Genomic DNA, 17,911 nt, shown 5'->3' on the forward strand with positions numbered 1-17,911 from the left:
TACCTGATAAGTTAATAACCAGCCTTTCAGTTTATCAACCAGCCATGAAATATCCTTACAACAATGGTCAGGCCAATGCTGCCCTGACCAGACAACTGGGCATAATCATTTGGCCAAGTTGACACCATCATATTTTACAAAATAACTGACCAATATTCTTCCAAAGGGCATAGATAATGAAAGACAAGGAAAGAGTGAACTGCCCCAGATTTGAGGAGACTGAGGAGACATGACAGCTAAAGTCAATGTAAGATCCTGGATTGGATCATGGAGCAAGGAAAAACAACATTACTTTAAGAATTGGCATAAACCTGAATAAGATCTCACAATTAGTTAATAGTATTGTTTAAATGTTCTTTTCATTAATTGCACTATGGTTATGTAACATGTTGAAATGTTGGGAAGCTGTGTGAAGGGTGTACAGGAACTCTTTACACTATTTTGCAACTTTTTCTGAAGGGTGAAATTGTTTTGAAATGGAAAATTTAAAACATTTTTAATTAAGAAAAGATAAACATACCAAAATACTTATAAATAAAATTATATGGTAACTCATATTTGCTTTTTTTTTTTTTTTTAAAGGAAAGACAGAGAGAAGGAAGGAAGGAAGGAAGAAAGGGAAACATTTTTAAACATTTTCTTGTTTTATTGTATTCTGTTTCTCCGTTTTTGTTACATGGGCTGGGGCCGGGAATCGAACCGAGGTCCTCCGGCATAGCAGGCAAGCACTTTGCCCGCTGAGCCACCGCGGCCCGCCCTCATATTTGCTTTTTAAATCCAGTAAAGAGGAGGAAAGAAGTAGCTGAGGTTAGAGACAACACTTGATAGCCTATGTGTTGATAATTAGTGAAGATGGGTAATGGTTCATTACATTATTCTCTCTATTTTGAATGTTTGAACTTTTATATTATAAAAAATAAATAAAATAAGAAGATATTATGAACACATAATAGTTGTATAAAACAAATAAATTGAATCAGGAATTTAAAATATTCCCACAAAGAAAACACCAAATCCACCTATCTTACCAGAAAAGTCAAGAATCATATAATCTTACAGAAATAATTCAAGAGTAATGAAAAAAAAGGATACACGCTCCATTTTTGTAAAGCTAAGACAAGCTTGATGCCCAAATGACAATTATGAGAAAGGAAAATTACAAACACATCTTGCTCATGAAATTATCAATAGATGCAAAAATACTGAACAAAGTATTAAAAAGGTAAAACCAGCAATGCTTTAAAAGGACAGCACACAATGATTAAGTTGAATTTAATCCCAGGAATGCAAATTTGGTTTAATATTAGAAAAAAAATGAAGGTAATTCTCCACATTAACAAATAAGAGAAAACATATATGATCATCTTAATAGATGCAGAAAAAACACATTTGATAAATTTCAACTCTCATTCATGATTAAAACTCTTAGTATCAGATTGAAGGAAACTAAAAGGATATCACGACTAAATACAATGCATGATGTTAGTTAGATTGGATCCTGGATGGGGGGAAGTACCATAAAGGACATTACAGGAAATTTTGACAAAAGTGGAAATGGCCATAGTTAACAGTATTGTGCTCATGTTAAGTTTCTTTACTTTATGATTATTTGTGATTAGTAAAAAGAATGTTCTTGTTCTCAGAAAATATATACTGAAATATTTAGTGGTAAAGGGACATGATGTTTGCAACTGATTCTCAAATTATCTGAAAACAAGAATATGCATGTGTGCAGAGAGAGAGAGAGAGGGAAAGAGAGAGCGAGAGAGAAAATAAGTCAGCACAAATGCTACCAATTGGTGAATCCTGGTGAAGCATACATCAGAGTTCTTTGTACTTTCTGTGCAAATAGTGTGTGTGAACAAAACTATGTCTAGATTTGAAGTTATTTCAAAATAAAAGTTATAGCACTCTCTTGCCAGGACTGTAGTAGATGCTAACGACTAATGTATTAATTTTAAAATAGATCAAACAAAACTTTTAGCAAACTAGAAAAAGAAGGAAAACGCTTTAACCTGATTAAGGCTATCTGGAAAAAAAAAAACTAAAGGAAAATGTGGTGGAGATACTTATAATGTATCAAATAACCACATCTTCTAATCCTTGTACTCTTTTTCCTTTGGTTTAGTGTGCTGGCTTGAGCTTCCAATGCTGAATAAAAGTGGGAAATAGAAAGACCCCTTGTCTTGTTTCTGATACAAAAGGAATTATTTTTATTGTCTTATCATTACGAAAGAATTTTGCTGAAATTTGTCTTATCTTTGCAGATAGCCTTTATCAAGTTAATGAAATTCCTTTCTATTTCTAATTTACTGATATTGAAACGCAAAACTATAATTACCAAATAAGTGTATTTAGCAAGATTGTTGTATACACAATCACTAGAGGAAAAATATATTTTGCCTACATAAAAACCCAAGACAATAGTTATTAAAATTATTAAAAGCTCTTAACATTGTATCAAGCAAAATGAACATCGTAAAAATTTGCATTTCTAAATACAATTAAAAATGCAATTTTAAATATACAATTATAATTTTAACTTACATTTACAAAAGCATTACAAAAATGTAAAATACCTAGGAATAGATTTAATTAAAGATGTGCAAGCTCTGTACAGAGAAAATTATAAAACTTTATTGGAACCACCAAAGAATATCTAAGTAATTTGAGGAACATGCCTCATTTATGTTTTAGAATAGCAGTTCTTAAACTTTTGTTCTCAGGATACCTTCATACTTCTTGTAAGGTTTAGGAGGTGAAAGAGAGAAGAGGCAGACACCAAAAAACCTTAGAGTGAGCGAGTTTATTCCTGCGCTCCCGGGCAGAGCTCACAGAACTCCAGGTAGGGAGCATTGTGAGCTCACCTCTGGGTCCTGGTGCAGGCGGTTTTTAAGCAAGGGGGTTAGGTGACGTCTAGAAGGGGCCGCACATTTTACACAGCTTGAGTCATGGTGACCTTCCCTGTTCCCGCGACCTAAAACTTCTAAAAATTATTGAGGACCCCAAAGAGATACTGCTTATGTGGGTTATAGCTATCCATATTTACCGCATTAGAAATTAAAACAGAATTTTTAAAATATGTATTAATTCACTTAAAAATAACAATAACAAATCCATTATACGTTAACATTTATGTTTATTTAAGAACAACATTTATTATAAAAAATAACTACTTAAAGAAGAAACAGTAGCGAGGTAAGCAACTGCACTGGGTCTGGCAGAAAGCATGCCCCCAGGTAGGATTAGACCCCCTTTTTACTCCACCTGATAAACCAGGTCTCCTCCCTGCTTCTGACTGGTCCAGGTCAGGCCAGTTTCAGGTGGTTAAAATCACTTTGGGGAGAGAAAAAGGTCAACTTAATTAGACTCCCTAGCGCCTGCATCAGGTTCGCTTCCGGCAGGTAAGACCGGCTTCCAAAGGCTCAAATCCACTTCCGCCAGGTCAGGTCAGCATCCGGGATATTAGGCCTGCTTGGGACAATTCATGTCCAGTTCCATCTACGTCTGTTGTGCTTTTGATGGGCGCTGGTGGCCAGACATAAGTCTCTGAGGTTTGCGATGCTTTCCACTTTGACCAGCCAAAGAGGTGAGCAATATGAAGACCTTTATTTTTGTGCTGGTTGCTTGTTGCTTGCGGGTGGTGGTGGTGGTGGGGGTGTGGAGCAGGCAAGCCCATCCGACCTATCCACTCCAGTATTGTCTCCACCTGGCTAGAGCCCAGAGCGGAGGAGGTCAGAAGGATTACAGCAGGGTATTTCAGTGCCTGCTGCTATTGCCTTTGTGTGGTGCTGCTACTAATAGTACCGCTTCTGTCTGCTAATGACCGCTGCTGTGTCTGAGCCTTTACTGTGTGGGAAACACCCTAGGAAGAGATTTATAGTTCTGGTTTAATCCTCTCATCAACTTCAACCTGTGTAAATGTTGTTAAAATCATGCTAAAGACCAAGAAATTGAGATGCAGAGAGGTCAGGTACTTTACCCAAGTCCTCATAACAAGTTATGTGGTAAAGCTGGTCTGGGTACTTGTTTCAGCTTCTGAGGTCATATTTTCTAGCTCCTGTCATTATGCAGCTTTTGTCAACTGCAGTACCTCTCATTCTCAGAGGAAAAATCAGCTCCAAAGCCAGCTTCATGAAGACAAAACTTTTTTTTTAATAGTGTATAGCAAATATAAATTGGTAAAGCTCATGTGTCATAAGCAGAAAAAATATATATTCTGGGACATAGCCATTCCATTTATAGGAATGAATATATGCGGATATCATCTGAGACATGAGTATGTGCTTGTCCACAAGGAGGCTCATTGAAGCTTTTATATTTGGGAAAACTGCTTGTGTCTGATAATTAAGGGCTGATTAAGTTATAGTTTAATTTTATATGTGTATGTATGATTTACAATAGCTAAAATATATTGAGTGCTTACCATGTGCTACTCACTATTTTGAGTGTTACGTGTATTAATTCATTTGATCCATGTGATACATTACAGTGTGATCCTTAAAGTAAAGTTGCATAGAAATGTTTAAGACTTGAGATAATGTCACATGGTCTATTGTTGAATGAAAAAAACATATTACAAAACTATTTTTTAAAGCTATATGTTTATGTAATTAACTCTGAATTAGTATATGTATATGTAATTCCACTGAAAATGGAATTCATTATTCCACTAATAAATTAGTGCTTACATTTTCTTCTTTGTGGTTTGGAGAATTTTCCAGATTTTCCACAAAGATCATCAATGACTTTGCTTCTAAGTGACTTAAAAATAAATACATAGTTCAGCTAATAGTATGGGACTATGCCCAAGGGGACCTGATGCCCCCAGCAGCATTTAGGCCTCTACAGGAGGTAGGGGTCTGTGATAAGAAAATGGAATGTGAATTCAGCTGATGCCATGGCCAGGGAGCCAGTGACTGCTGGGGCTGACCACAGGGACCCTCAGCAAAGTGAGGAGACCCAACCAGGGCCCTTTTCTGCCATGGACCCCACCCACCCTACCTCCCCAGCAGTTCCACTGCTCCACAGCCCTGGCCATAGGTTACCAGGGATAATTCTGATCACTTTGGTCATCAATAAAAAGAGAGTTCCAGAGACTGACACTCTTTAGACCACAGCCAAAGGTTTGATTTGAACTTTAAGAGCCTTCACAGTGTGAGTCCTGCTGACCTCTCAGGCCCTGTTGTCCATAACTCTTCATCACAGCCCTTCACTCCAGAAAGGCTGCTTCCTCCTAACTCTCCCCTGTACCCAGAAGGCAGTTTACTCTTTCTGCATATTTGTCCACACTTTGCCTCCTCTGCTCCAAAATGATCCTTTCTTTGTTCCAGGCCTATGGATGATGTTGATGAGACTGATTTATACTACATATACACATACCCACACACATACCCACTATATAAACTGCTATTGCTATGTACTTTATATACTGCAATAAACCTAGGTGTATTGATAGTGACAGCAGTAATAATAGCTACTTTTAATTAGCATTTACTCTGTGGTGCTAACACTGAATCCTATTTAATACTTACAGGTTACTGTGAACAAGTAGCAGTATCCTTTGCAGAAAAAGAACCTAAGGCTCAACAAGGATAAGTAACTTTTCCAGGACCCCACTGCCAATGAATGGTAGAAACAAAATTCAAACCCAGTTTTATCTGTGCAAATCAAAAAGCACTTTCATATCCATGGCTTTATTTGCTCCTCCCCAAATCTGAATATCATCCCCATTTTACAGATGAGGAAACAGTCTCAGATTGCTGGTAAATGCTGGTATGAGATCTAAGTATTCAGATCTGCTGAATCCTTTTAAGTGCTGAAAACCAATTATACTGATGGACTTGCCATGACTGTCTCAATCTGACTTCAGATCAATTTGGGATTCGTAATCTGTTTTACTCTCTAAAGTACAATTCTGAAAGGCCCTAGGAAAGGCACTGGTGGAAAAGTCACCCTGTGGGCTGAATATCAGGTAAGTCTGTATGTGAATATATGTGATTGTATAAAACAGTCTCATTGAAAAATGTCTTCCAACAAGCTGAGCTCTGAAAAAAGATTCACAGTTAGAATTAAAGAAAAGATGAACAATTTTGCTCCTGTTTGAATATACAAATGAGCAGGCATACCCTACCCAGATCCTATGGATGGGGAATAGAAGACTTCCCACTGTAGAGGTGTGACCCCTATCATGTGGAACTAACACTGTGGCCCTGTGTTCCAGAGCAGAGATGCAGATAAGCCTGTGAACAGTAGTCACAGCTATGTCTGAGTGGCTTGTCCCCCACCACCCTGCAGCTCTTGACTGTCAAACCAAATGAATGATCTATTTTTTTCCATATAAACAGTTTTGGACCATGAATTTGTTTTGTTGGACTCCCAAGGTAGGCCCAGCCCTGTGGTTCACCTCTTCCCTACATTTCTGTACAAATATATTTGGTTCATTGTTTGATTAGACTTGGCAACTTCCAGTCAGTATCTCAGGGGAATCATAAGGTGAACCAGGAGAAGAATGTTCAGGAAACCTTTGAATCAGATCCTTTGTCTGATTTCACCTGTCCCCAAGGCTGAGGTTCCAGCTACCCCTGATGGCCCTGAGCACATCTGGGCCTGTTTGCCCTCCTCAGTGATTGGCAGGGAGGAAGAGAGCTCTAAGAGAATGGATCCACCTTAAAGAGTGGCATCAAAAAGGTTGCTATAAATATATTCTTTTTTTTTTTTTGCATATTCATCATCATGATCATTTCTTAGAACATTTGCATCAATTCGGAAAAAGAAATAAAAAGACAACAGAAAAAGAAATGAAAACGGAAAAAAAAAATTACACATACCATATCCCTTACCCCTCCCTTTCATTGATCACTAACATTTCAAACTAAATTTATTTTAACATTTATTCCCCCTATTATTTATTTTTTTTCCATATGTTCTACTCGTCTGTTGACAAGGTAGATAAAAGGAGCATCAGACACAAGGTTTTCACAATCACACAGTCACATTGTGAAAGCTTTATCAGTATACCATCATCATTAAGAACATGGCTACTGGAACACAGCTCTACATTTTCAGGCAGTTCCCTCCAGCTTCTCCATTATGTCTTGAATAACAAGGTGATATCTACTTAATGCATAAGAATAACCTCCAGGATAACCTCTTGACTCTATTTGGAATCTCTCAGCTATTGACACTTTGTCTCATTTCACTCTTCCCCCTTTTGGTCCAGAAGGTTTTCTCAATCCCTTGCTGCTGATTCTCAGCTCATTCTAGGGTTTTTCTCAATCCCTTGATGCTGAGTCTCAGCTCATTCTAGGGTTTTTCTCAATCCCTTGATGCTGAGTCTCAGTTCATTCTCGGATTTTTGTCCCATGTTGCCAGGAAGGTCTACACCCCTGGGAGTCATGTCCCACATAGACAGGGGGAGGGTGGTGAGTTTGCTTGTTGTGTTGGCTGGAGAGAGAGGCCACATCTGAGCAACAAAAGAGGCTCTCTTGGGGGTGACTCTTAGGCCTAATTTTAAGTAGGCTTGACCTATCCTTTGTGGGGTTAAGTTTCATATAATATATTCTTTACACACACATGCACACACACACAAAGATGAAATTCCTTTCTTTGAGGATGTGGCATTCTTCTTGGGAGTCTTTAGAAAGACTGTATGACTAGACCATATTTTGTTTTCATATATGGGGGTTAAGTGCCATGTCTCTCACAGGTGCTTTGGATTGCAGGTGAGGAACCACTAATCTACTTTATGTCTTTATAGATTTATCTTTCCTGGACATTTTATGTAAATGGAATCATACAATATGTGGTCTTTTGTGACTGACTTTCACTTAGCATAATTTTTCCAGTGTTCATTCATGTTGTAGCATGTATTCCTTTTTAAAGAAGAATAATACTCCACTGCGTGGATATGCCACCACATTTTTATTCATTCATCAGCTGATGGAAATTTGGGTTGATTTGAATTTGAATGCTGCTGTGAACATTTGTGTACATGTTTTTAGTTTTCTTGGGTACATACCAAAGAGTGGAATTGCTGGATCATATAACAATGTTTCATTTTTGAAGGAACTGTTGGTCTTTTTTCCAAATGGATGCACCATTTTACATTTCCACTAACTGTATATGTTCTGCTTTCTCCACATTTTTGCCAACACTTACTTGATTATTTTTTATTCTAGTCATCCTAGTGGATGTGAATTGGTATCTCATGTGGTTTTAATTTGCATTTCCCTTATGGGTAATTATGTTGAGCAACTTTTCATTTGCTTATTGGCCATTTGTATAGCTTCTCTTTAGCACACTTTTAAAATTGGTTTATTTGTCATTTTATTACTGAATTATGAATTCTTTATATATTCTGCATACAAGTCCCTTATCAGTATACGATTTGCAAATATTTTCCTCTTATTTTGAGGGTAGTCTTTTCACTTTCTTGATGGTTTCCTTTGAAACACAAATGATTCTAATTTTGGTGAGGTCCAATTTATCTATTTTTTCTTTTGTTCTTTGTGCTTTGGGTTTCATGTCTAAGAAATCATTGCCAAATCCAAGGTCATGAAGATTTAGGGCTGTACTTTCTTCTAAAGGTTTTATAGTTTTAGTTCTTAAATTTAGGTCTTTGATTCATTTTAAGTTAGAGGTCCAAGTTCATTCTTTTACCTATGGTGTCCAGTTGTCCCAGCATCACTTGTTGTAAAGACTGTTCTTTCTCCATTGAAAATCAATTGACTATAAATGTGAGGATTTATTTCTGGAGTCTCAGTTCTTTTACATTAATCTATATGTCTATACTTATGCCAGTACCACACTCTGTAGATGACTGTAGAGTTAGAGTAGGTTTTGAAAGTGGCAAGTGTGACTCCACCAACTTTGCGTTTTCTTTTTCAAAATTGTTTTAACTATTTAAGGTCCCATCAATTTCCATGTGAACTTTAGTATCAGCTACTTTATTTCTGCAAAGAAGTCACTAAGATTCTGATAGGGATTGTGTTGAATCTGTAGATCAATTTAGGGAGTATCATCTTCTTAAGTCTTATGATCTATTAGTGTGGGATATCTTTCCATTTATTTAGATCTTTTTAGAGTTTTTCCTAATAGTATTTTGTAGTTTTCAGAGTATAAGTTTTGTACTTCTTTTATTTAATTTATTCATTAGTATTTTATTCCTTTTGATTTGGCTGTACATCGAATTGCTTTCTAGAATTTCATTTTCAGAGTCTTCATTACTAGTGTACAGAAATACAGTTGAGTTTTGAGTATTGTACTTGTGTCCTGCAACTTTGCTGAACTTGTTTATTAGTTCTAATTCTTTTTTATTGGAGTTCTAAGTATTTCTATATAAAAGATCATGTCATCTGCAATAGAGACCATTTATTGTTCTTCCTTTTCAATCTATGTCTTTTGTTTTGTTTTCTTATACCCCCAACTTTTTAAAAGTAAATATGAATTTCATATTTTGGTTTACTTAAAAAAAGTACAATGTTATATCTCAGTAAATCAGTTTTTAAAAGTCTGATTTTTTAAAAAAAACATAGCTCACTTCTAAATTATTTGATAAAATAAAGAACCCTTTTGATATAAGAGTTTCTTCCTACCACATGTTCATTGTGGGAAATTTGGAAAATGCATAGACATGTAAAAGAAACAGTTTAACTCCTTGTTTTGGTTTGCTAAATGCTGCTGGAATGTAATATACCAGAAATGTGTTGGCTTTTATAAAGGGGAATTTATTAAGTTATAGGTTTACAGTTCTAAGGCCATCAAAATGTCCAAACTAAGGCATCCAGAGAAAGATACCTTGGTGCAAGGATGACTGATGTTTGTCACATGGGAAAGTACATGCCTGGTGTCTGCTGGTCCTGTTACCGGTTCTGTTGCTTCCAGCTTCTGATGCCAGTGATTTCCTAAGTATCTGTAGGCCTTCACTTAATTCCTCTGGGTTCTGGCATGCTTTAGTATCTCATGGTGTTTCAGTTTGCTAGCTGCCGGAATGCAACACACCAGAGACGGATTGGCTTTTAATAAAAGGGGATTTATTTTGTTGGTTCTTCAGAGGAAAGGCAGCTAACTTTCCACTGAGGTTCTTTCTTACGTGGAAGGCACAAGATGGTCTCTGCTGGTCTTCTCTCCAGGCCCCTAGGTTCTAACAACTTTCCCCGGGGTGACTTCCTTCTGCACCTCCAAAAGCCTGGGTTGAGCTGCTAGTGCTGAGATGAGAAATGCCGAGCTGCTAGGCTGTGCTACGTTGCGATCTCTCATTTAAGCACCAGCCAATTAAGTCAAATGTCACTCATTGCAGCAGACACGCCTCCTAGCCAACTGCAGATGTTATTAGCAACAGATGAGGTTCACGTACCATTGACTTATGTTCGCAGCAACAAGATTAAGTATGCTCACCTGGCCAAGTTGACAACTGAATCTAACTAACACACATGGGGAAGCACATAGTGATGTCTCCTGAGCTCTGAATCTCCAAACATCCTTGTCTAGGCATCTGCTCTCTCTGTGTTCACTCCAAGCATCTCCAGATGTCTACATCTGTGTCTGCTCTGAAGCAGGTGTCTAGCTTCTGTTGTCTCTCTCATTTCCTTACATCTCCTGGGTTTCTACATTTCCAGTCATCTGTGTTTGTGTCTGCATCTGAGGTTTCTCCAAACGTTTTCCCTTTTAAAGGACTCTAGTAAACTAATTAAGACCCATCTTGAATGGACAGAGTCAGATCTCCATCGAATCAGAAGGTCACACCAACAAATGGGTGTGTCACATCTACATGGAAACAATCCGATCAAAGTTTCCATCCCACAGTATTGAATCAGGATTAAAAGAAACATGGCTGCCCCCACAAGACTGAATCAGGAAAAAGGACATGGCTTTTCTGGGGTGCATAACAGCTTCAAACCAGCACGATCCCCTTATACCTATCATATAGAAGGGGTAAAAGCTGTTAAAATGTTGATGGATTTCTTTTTAGAATTTTTTCTATGCATATTTGGATACTTGGATGTAACTATAATTGGACTCACACTGAGTATAACTTCATAATCCTGTTTTCAGTAACTTAATGCACAGTCAAGTCTTTCTTGGGATTATGAGGCTTTATGAAGGTTTAAAAAAATGTAACTAAATTGGGTGAAGGTGAGGGCTTTGCCTTGGTTTGCTTAATAATCTTGCTCTGGTCCTGGAGCAGGGCCTGGTAGAGGGAACTTAAATTGACCTGTGTAGGGCCTACCCTACCTCCTTGGTGGGGCCTAAAATAGGCTTCTGTGGGCCCTTGGCATTTCTGTTCTGTGGTCACCTTGATATGTGGAAGGTCAGGCTGTGCTATTGGTGCTCTGTTTCTGCTGCTGTCCTGTGTTTAATATGGGTATTTTTTTCTTCCCTTGGTTTTTATTAAGTCTTTCAGTATTCCCAGACGGCAGTTAACCTGTCATGGAAATGGTCCTCATTTGTTGTTTAAGAAGGTTAGAAAGCTTCTTTCTCCTACTTGATTAGTAAAGGCATCCATAACACCTTTTTTGGGTTGCCTTCAGTTGCAGTGCCTCTTTCAAGTTGTCCTCACTGAGGACAAAATGGTCTCAAGCTTTAAATTGCACAGAAAGAAGAGGCAGAGGAGCTCTGTAACCTAAATGAACCCTGTCTCAGCATGAAGGGCTATGGGTAGCCCCAGAGACAGCAGGGGCCCAAGCACCACACCCATCCCCAAATTCCAGAGACATCAATGATGAACTAGGGTGAAAATGAGGGTCATGGGTGCTGCATGTATTTCTTGAGCTTTTCCAAATATCTAGGTATCCCAAATATTGTCTGGTTTTGATGGTATTATTTATTAATCCATATCTGCAGAGACTGTGATATGGAGGTGACCTTATGATTCACAGGACAGCAGGAGGTGGTAAGGCCTGTGCTCTCTCTTAACCCTGCAGTGAAACAGGATCCTGGGAGGGGGTGGGATTTACATAGGGCAAGGCTCTCCACTGTGCTCCAGGAGTGCTCAACCCCCACAATTGCTCTTTTCTATAAAGAGTTCCTATCCTGCTTAAAGGCACTTGCTAAATATTATTTGATGGGTGTGATACTAACATTTCCCCATGTCAATAAGAATGCTTCAAAAGTAGGATTTTTCATAGCTGCAAAATATTGCATCTTCTGATTATTTTATATTCATAATGTATCATTGCGTAAAGTCATTTGCACCAGCATTGGTGTACAGTGCTACAGTTCCACCTTGTCTTTCCACTAGGGACAATCCATTGACAGTCCCCATCATTTAGGGTCACTGGCCAGGATGTGGCTAGGACTGCTGAGCATGTTGCCTGGCCCTCATTTCTGGTTCTCCTTTAAGATTAACAAACCAGGTAGAATTTGGGCCATGGAGAAAAAGAGAGGTTTCCCAATGGGGTTTCTTCAGACTCAACACTTTAAAGTAGGGCAATTTAATTCTAATATCAATTCTGAATGAAAGTGAAAAAATTGATGTCAGATACAGGCTGTTTACATTTATGGTCACCTGAGAAATTGCCAGGTGAGACCATGAGTTCACTCCAGGCACTGAATGAGCCAAAAGTGGACACTTAAAATGAACAGGAGAGCAGACAGTGGCCAGAAAAATTTCTGGGCACCCAACACATTCCCTTCAGCCTTGTTCTGCTTGCATGTTTGATGGCATCTGTGACAGAACCTCCATGTTTAGTGCTCATCATCTTTGGCTCTGTCTCTCACTTCTATGGACGTCCTCTGTGAAGATTTCTAATCATTATCCCAGCCTTAGAATGCAGTCATCACAGCTGGAGCAGGTGGCTCTTCTCCTTGCTTATTTTCTTTAAGTCTGATTCCCTTTTATCCCCACTCCCAGCCCCCTCCTCAGTATGTTTGAGATGTAGCTTTTAATGCATGAATGGATTATAAATGTAAAGCATCATTTTATGTACTGTGTATTTAAAAAAAATTTATGAGAGAAGTTGTGGATTTACAGAACAATCATGCATAAGATATGAAATTCCCGTATATCACCGTATTATAAACACCTTGCATTGGTGTAGTACATTTGCTACAATTGATGAAAACACATTTTTATAATTGTTCTATTAACTGTAATCCATAATTTAACTTAGGCTTTATTGTTTGTGTAATGCAGTTCCATGGATTTTTAAAAAAAATTTATTCTATTACCATATATACAACCCACCATTTGCCTTTTTAGCCACATTCAGATCTATATTTCAGTGCTGTTAATTAAGTTAACAATGTTGTGCCACTATCACCACCATCCATTATCAGAACTTTTCCATTGTTCCAGTAGAAACTCGGTTCATTTTAAGATTTAACTCCCTATTCCTTATCCCCACCCTGTCCGCACTTAACTTATATTCTAAATTCTGACTCACGGAGTTTGCTTATTCTCATTATTTCATATCAGTAAGATCATACGATATTTGTCCCTTCGTGCAGGGCTTCACTCAACATGATGTCTTTGAGGTTTATCCATGTTAGGGGTGTGTGTCAAGACTTGATTGTTTTTTATGGCTGAATACTATTCCTTTGTATGTATATACCACATTTTATTTATCCCTTCATGAGTTGTTGGACACTTGGGTTGCCTCCACCTTTTGGTAATTGTGTGCAAGTATCTGGTTGCATCCCTGCTTACAGTTCTTTTGTATGTGTATCTGGTAGCAGAATTTCTGGATCATATGGTAATTCTTTTTCTTTTCTTTTCTATGACACCACTGAATTATATATTTGAATGCAGTTAAAAGGGGGAAATTTTAGGTTGTATATATGTTACTAGAATAAAAATAAAAAAAAACACAACCCACCATGGGCCTTGACAGCACAAACAGCAAACCCTAATGGATTATAGTTAATAGTACAATCATAATAGTCTTTCATCAATTGTAACAAAGGCACCACTCAATATAAAATGTTAATAATGGGGAGGGTAGGCTATATGGGAACTATATTTTACAAGAATTTTCTGGAAACCTGCAACTTCTCTAATAACAATTATTCAAAACAAGCAAATAAAGACAAATAATTATAAAACATGAAGGTCTGTGAAGGAAAGCATAGGAGTTGAACAGAGAATAAGGGGATTTCATTTTCTTTCTTGATGCCGTTCTCTTTTATTGCTTCTTTTTCTTGTGTATTTATCATCACAATCAACTTTTTTTCTTTTTTTGTGAAAAATAACATACAAAGAAACAATAAATTTCAAAGCACATCACAACAGTTGTTTGTAGAACAGATTTCAGAGTTTGATATGGGTTACAATTTTAACTGTAAATTGTAGCTTCTCTAAAATACTGGAGACTAAAAGAAATATCAGTATGATGATTTAGCAATCATGCTCATTTGTTAAACCTGACCTTCACTGTATAACTCCACCATCACCTTTGATCTTTCTCCTACTCTTTAGGGGTATTTAGGTATGCCTATCCTGACTTTTTTATGTTGGAAGGGGCTGTCGATAATATCGGATAGAGGGGTGGGACTAGTTGATGTTCTGGAGAGGCTGGCCCCTCTGCATTTCAGGACTTGTATGGGCCAGGAACCCATCTGGAGGTTGTAGAGTTCTGGAAAGTTTGGAACTTTTAGAAAACCATCCAATGCATGGAACCTTTGTAGAATCTTATATGACACCTGTGCTGGTTTGAAAGGATTTATGTACCCTAGAAAAGCCATTTTTTTTTATTAATTAAAAAAATTAACTAACAACATTTAGAAAACATTCCATTCTACATATACAATCAGTAATTCTTAATATCATCACATAGTTGCATATTCATCATTTCTTAGTACATTTGCATCGATTTAGAAAAAGAAAAAAAGACAACAGAATAAGAAATAAAACGATAATAGAGAGAAAAAAAAAACAAAAACCTATACCTCACATGCAGATTCATTCAATGTTTTAACATAATTACATTACAATTAGGTAGTATTATGCTGTCCATTTCTGAGTTTTTATATCCAGTCCTGTTGCACAGTCTGTATCCCTTCAGCTCCAATTACCCATTATCTTACCCTATTTCTATCTCCTGATGGTCTCTGTTACCAATGACATATTGCAAGTTTATTCACTAATGTCAGTTCATATCAGTGAGACCATACAGTATTTGTCCTTTAGTTTTTGGCTAGTCTCACTTAGCATAATGTTCTCAAGGTCCATCCATGTTATTACATGCTTCATAAGTTTATTCTGTCTTAGAGCTGCATAATATTCCATCGTATGTATATACCACAGTTTGTTTAGCCACTCGTCTGTTGATGGACATTTTGGCTGTTTCCATCTCCTTGCAATTGTAAATAATGCTGCTATAAACATTGGTGTGCAAATGTCCATTTGTATTTTTGCCCTTAAGTCCTCTGAGTAGATACCTAGCAATGGTATTCCTGGGTGGTATGGCAATTCTATATTCAGTTTTTTGAGGAGCCGCCAAACTGCCTTCCACAATGGTTGCACCATTTGACATTCCCACCAACAGTGGATAAGTGTGCCTCTTTCTCCACATACTCTCCAGCACTTGTCATTTTCTGTTTTGTTGGCAATGGCCATTCTGGTGGGTGTGAGATGATATCTCATTGTGGTTTTGATTTGCATTTCTCTAATGGCCACGGACATTGAGCATCTCTTCATGTGCCTTTTGGCCATTTGTATTTCCTCTTCTGAGAGGCGTCTGTTCAAGTCTTTTTCCCATTTTGTAATTGGGTTGGCTGTCTTTTTGTTGTTGAGTTGAACAATCTCTTTATAAATTCTGGATACTAGACCTTTATCTGATATGTCGTTTCCAAATATTGTCTCCCATTGTGTAGGCTGTCTTTCTACTTTCTTGATGAAGTTCTTTGATGCACAAAAGTGTTTAATTTTGAGGAGCTCCCATTTATTTATTTCTTTCTTCAGTGCTCTTGCTTTAGGTTTAAGGTCCATAAAACCGCCTCCAATTGTCAGTTTCATAAGATATCTCCCTACATTTTCCTCTAACTGTTTTATGGTCTTAGACCTAATGTTTAGATCTTTGATCCATTTTGAGTTAACTTTTGTATAGGGTGTGAGATACGGGTCCTCTTTCATTCTTTTGCATATGGATATCCAGTTCTCTAGGCACCATTTATTGAAGAGACTGTTCTGTCCCAGGTGAGTTGGCTTGACTGCCTTATCAAAGATCAAATGTCCATAGATGAGAGGGTCTATATCTGAGCACTCTATTCGATTCCATTGGTCGAAATATCTATCTTTATGCCAGTACCATGCTGTTTTGACCACTGTGGCTTCATAATATGCCTTAAAGTCCGGCAGCTTGAGACCTCCAGCTTCGTTTTTTTTCCTCAAGATACTTTTAGCAATTCAGGGCACCCTGCCCTTCCAGATAAATTTGCTTATTGGTTTTTCTATTTCTGAAAAGTAAGTTGTTGGGATTTTGATTGGTATTGCGTTGAATCTGTAAATCAATTTAGGTAGAATTGACATCTTAACTATATTTAGTCTTCCAATCCATGAACACGGTATGCCCTTCCATCTATTTAGGTCTTCTGTGATTTCTTTTAACAGTTTTTTGTAGTTTTCTTTGTATAGGTCTTTTGTTTCTTTAGTTAAATTTATTCCTAAGTATTTTATTCTTTTAGTTGCAATTGTAAATGGAATTCGTTTCTTGATTTCCCCCTCAGCTTGTTCATTGCTAGTGTATAGAAACACTACAGATTTTTGAATGTTGATCTTGTAACCTGCTACTTTGCTGTACTCATTTATTAGCTCTAGTAGTTTTGTTGTGGATTTTTCTGGGTTTTCGACGTATAGTATCATATCATCTGCAAACAGTGATAGTTTTACTTCTTCCTTTCCAATTTTGATGCCTTGTATTTCTTTTTCTTGTCTAATTGCTCTGGCTAGAACCTCCAACACGATGTTGAATAATAGTGGTGATAATGGAGATCCTTGTCTTGTTCCTGATCTTAGGGGGAAAGTTTTCAATTTTTCCCCATTGAGGATGATATTAGCTGTGGGTTTTTCATATATTCCCTTTATCATTTTAAGGAAGTTCCCTTGTATTCCTATCTTTTGAAGTGTTTTCAACAGGAAAGGATGTTGAATCTTGTCAAATGTCTTCTCTGCATCAATTGAGATGATCATGTGATTTTTCTGCTTTGATTTGTTGATATGGTGTATCACATTAATTGATTTTCTTATGTTGAACCATACTTGCATAGCTGGGATGAATCCTACTTGGTCATGATGTATAATTCTTTTAATGTGTTGCTGGATTCGATTTGCTAGAATTTTGTTGAGGAGTTTTGCATCTATATTCATTAGAGAGATTGGTCTGTAGTTTTCTTTTTTTGTAATATCTTTGCCTGGTTTTGGTATGAGGATGATGTTGGCTTCATAGAATGAATTAAGTAGCTTTCCCTCCACTTCAATTTTTTTGAAGAGTTTGAGCAGAGTTGGTACTAATTCTTTCTGGAATGTTTGGTGGAATTCACATGTGAAGCCGTTTGGTTCTGGACTTTTCTTTTTGGGAAGTTTTTGAATGACTGATTCAATTTCTTTACTTCTGATTGGTTTGTTGAAGTCATGTATTTCTTCTTGAGTCAAAGTTGGTTGTTCATGCCCTTCTAGAAACTTGTCCATTTCATCTACATTGTTGTATTTATTAGCGTAAAGTTGTTCATAGTATCCTGTTATTACCTCCTTTATTTCTGTGAGGTCAGTGGTTATGTCTCCTCTTCCATTTCTGATCTTATTTATTTGCGTCCTCTCTCTTCTTCTTTTTGGCAGTCTTGCTAAGGGCCCATCAATCTTGTTGATTTTCTCATAGAACCAACTTCTGGTCTTATTGATTTTCTCTATTGTTTTCATGTTCTCAATTTCATTTATTTCTGCTCTAATCTTTATTATTTCTTTCCTTTTGCTTGT

General features: G+C 37.2%; 1 long non-coding RNA gene across 3 annotated transcripts in view; it reads left to right on the forward strand.

The window, feature by feature from the left end:
- The first annotated feature begins 2,919 nt into the window (after positions 1 to 2,919).
- The window catches only part of LOC143685070 (uncharacterized), a 66,799-nt gene continuing 51,807 nt past the window's right edge, over positions 2,920 to 17,911 (forward strand). The window contains exons 1-4 of one of the 3 annotated variants that reach the window (XR_013176358.1): positions 2,920 to 3,198; positions 3,445 to 3,589; positions 5,537 to 5,631; positions 5,741 to 5,974. This is a non-coding gene — a long non-coding RNA (uncharacterized LOC143685070). Of the gene's footprint in view, positions 3,199 to 3,444; positions 3,590 to 5,536; positions 5,975 to 17,911 lie in introns of all 3 variants that reach the window. The other 2 variants (XR_013176356.1, XR_013176361.1) reach the window with 2 other exon arrangements.

The sequence above is a fragment of the Tamandua tetradactyla genome, chromosome 1, assembly GCF_023851605.1.
Source record: "Tamandua tetradactyla isolate mTamTet1 chromosome 1, mTamTet1.pri, whole genome shotgun sequence".
Taxonomy (NCBI): domain Eukaryota; kingdom Metazoa; phylum Chordata; class Mammalia; order Pilosa; family Myrmecophagidae; genus Tamandua; species Tamandua tetradactyla.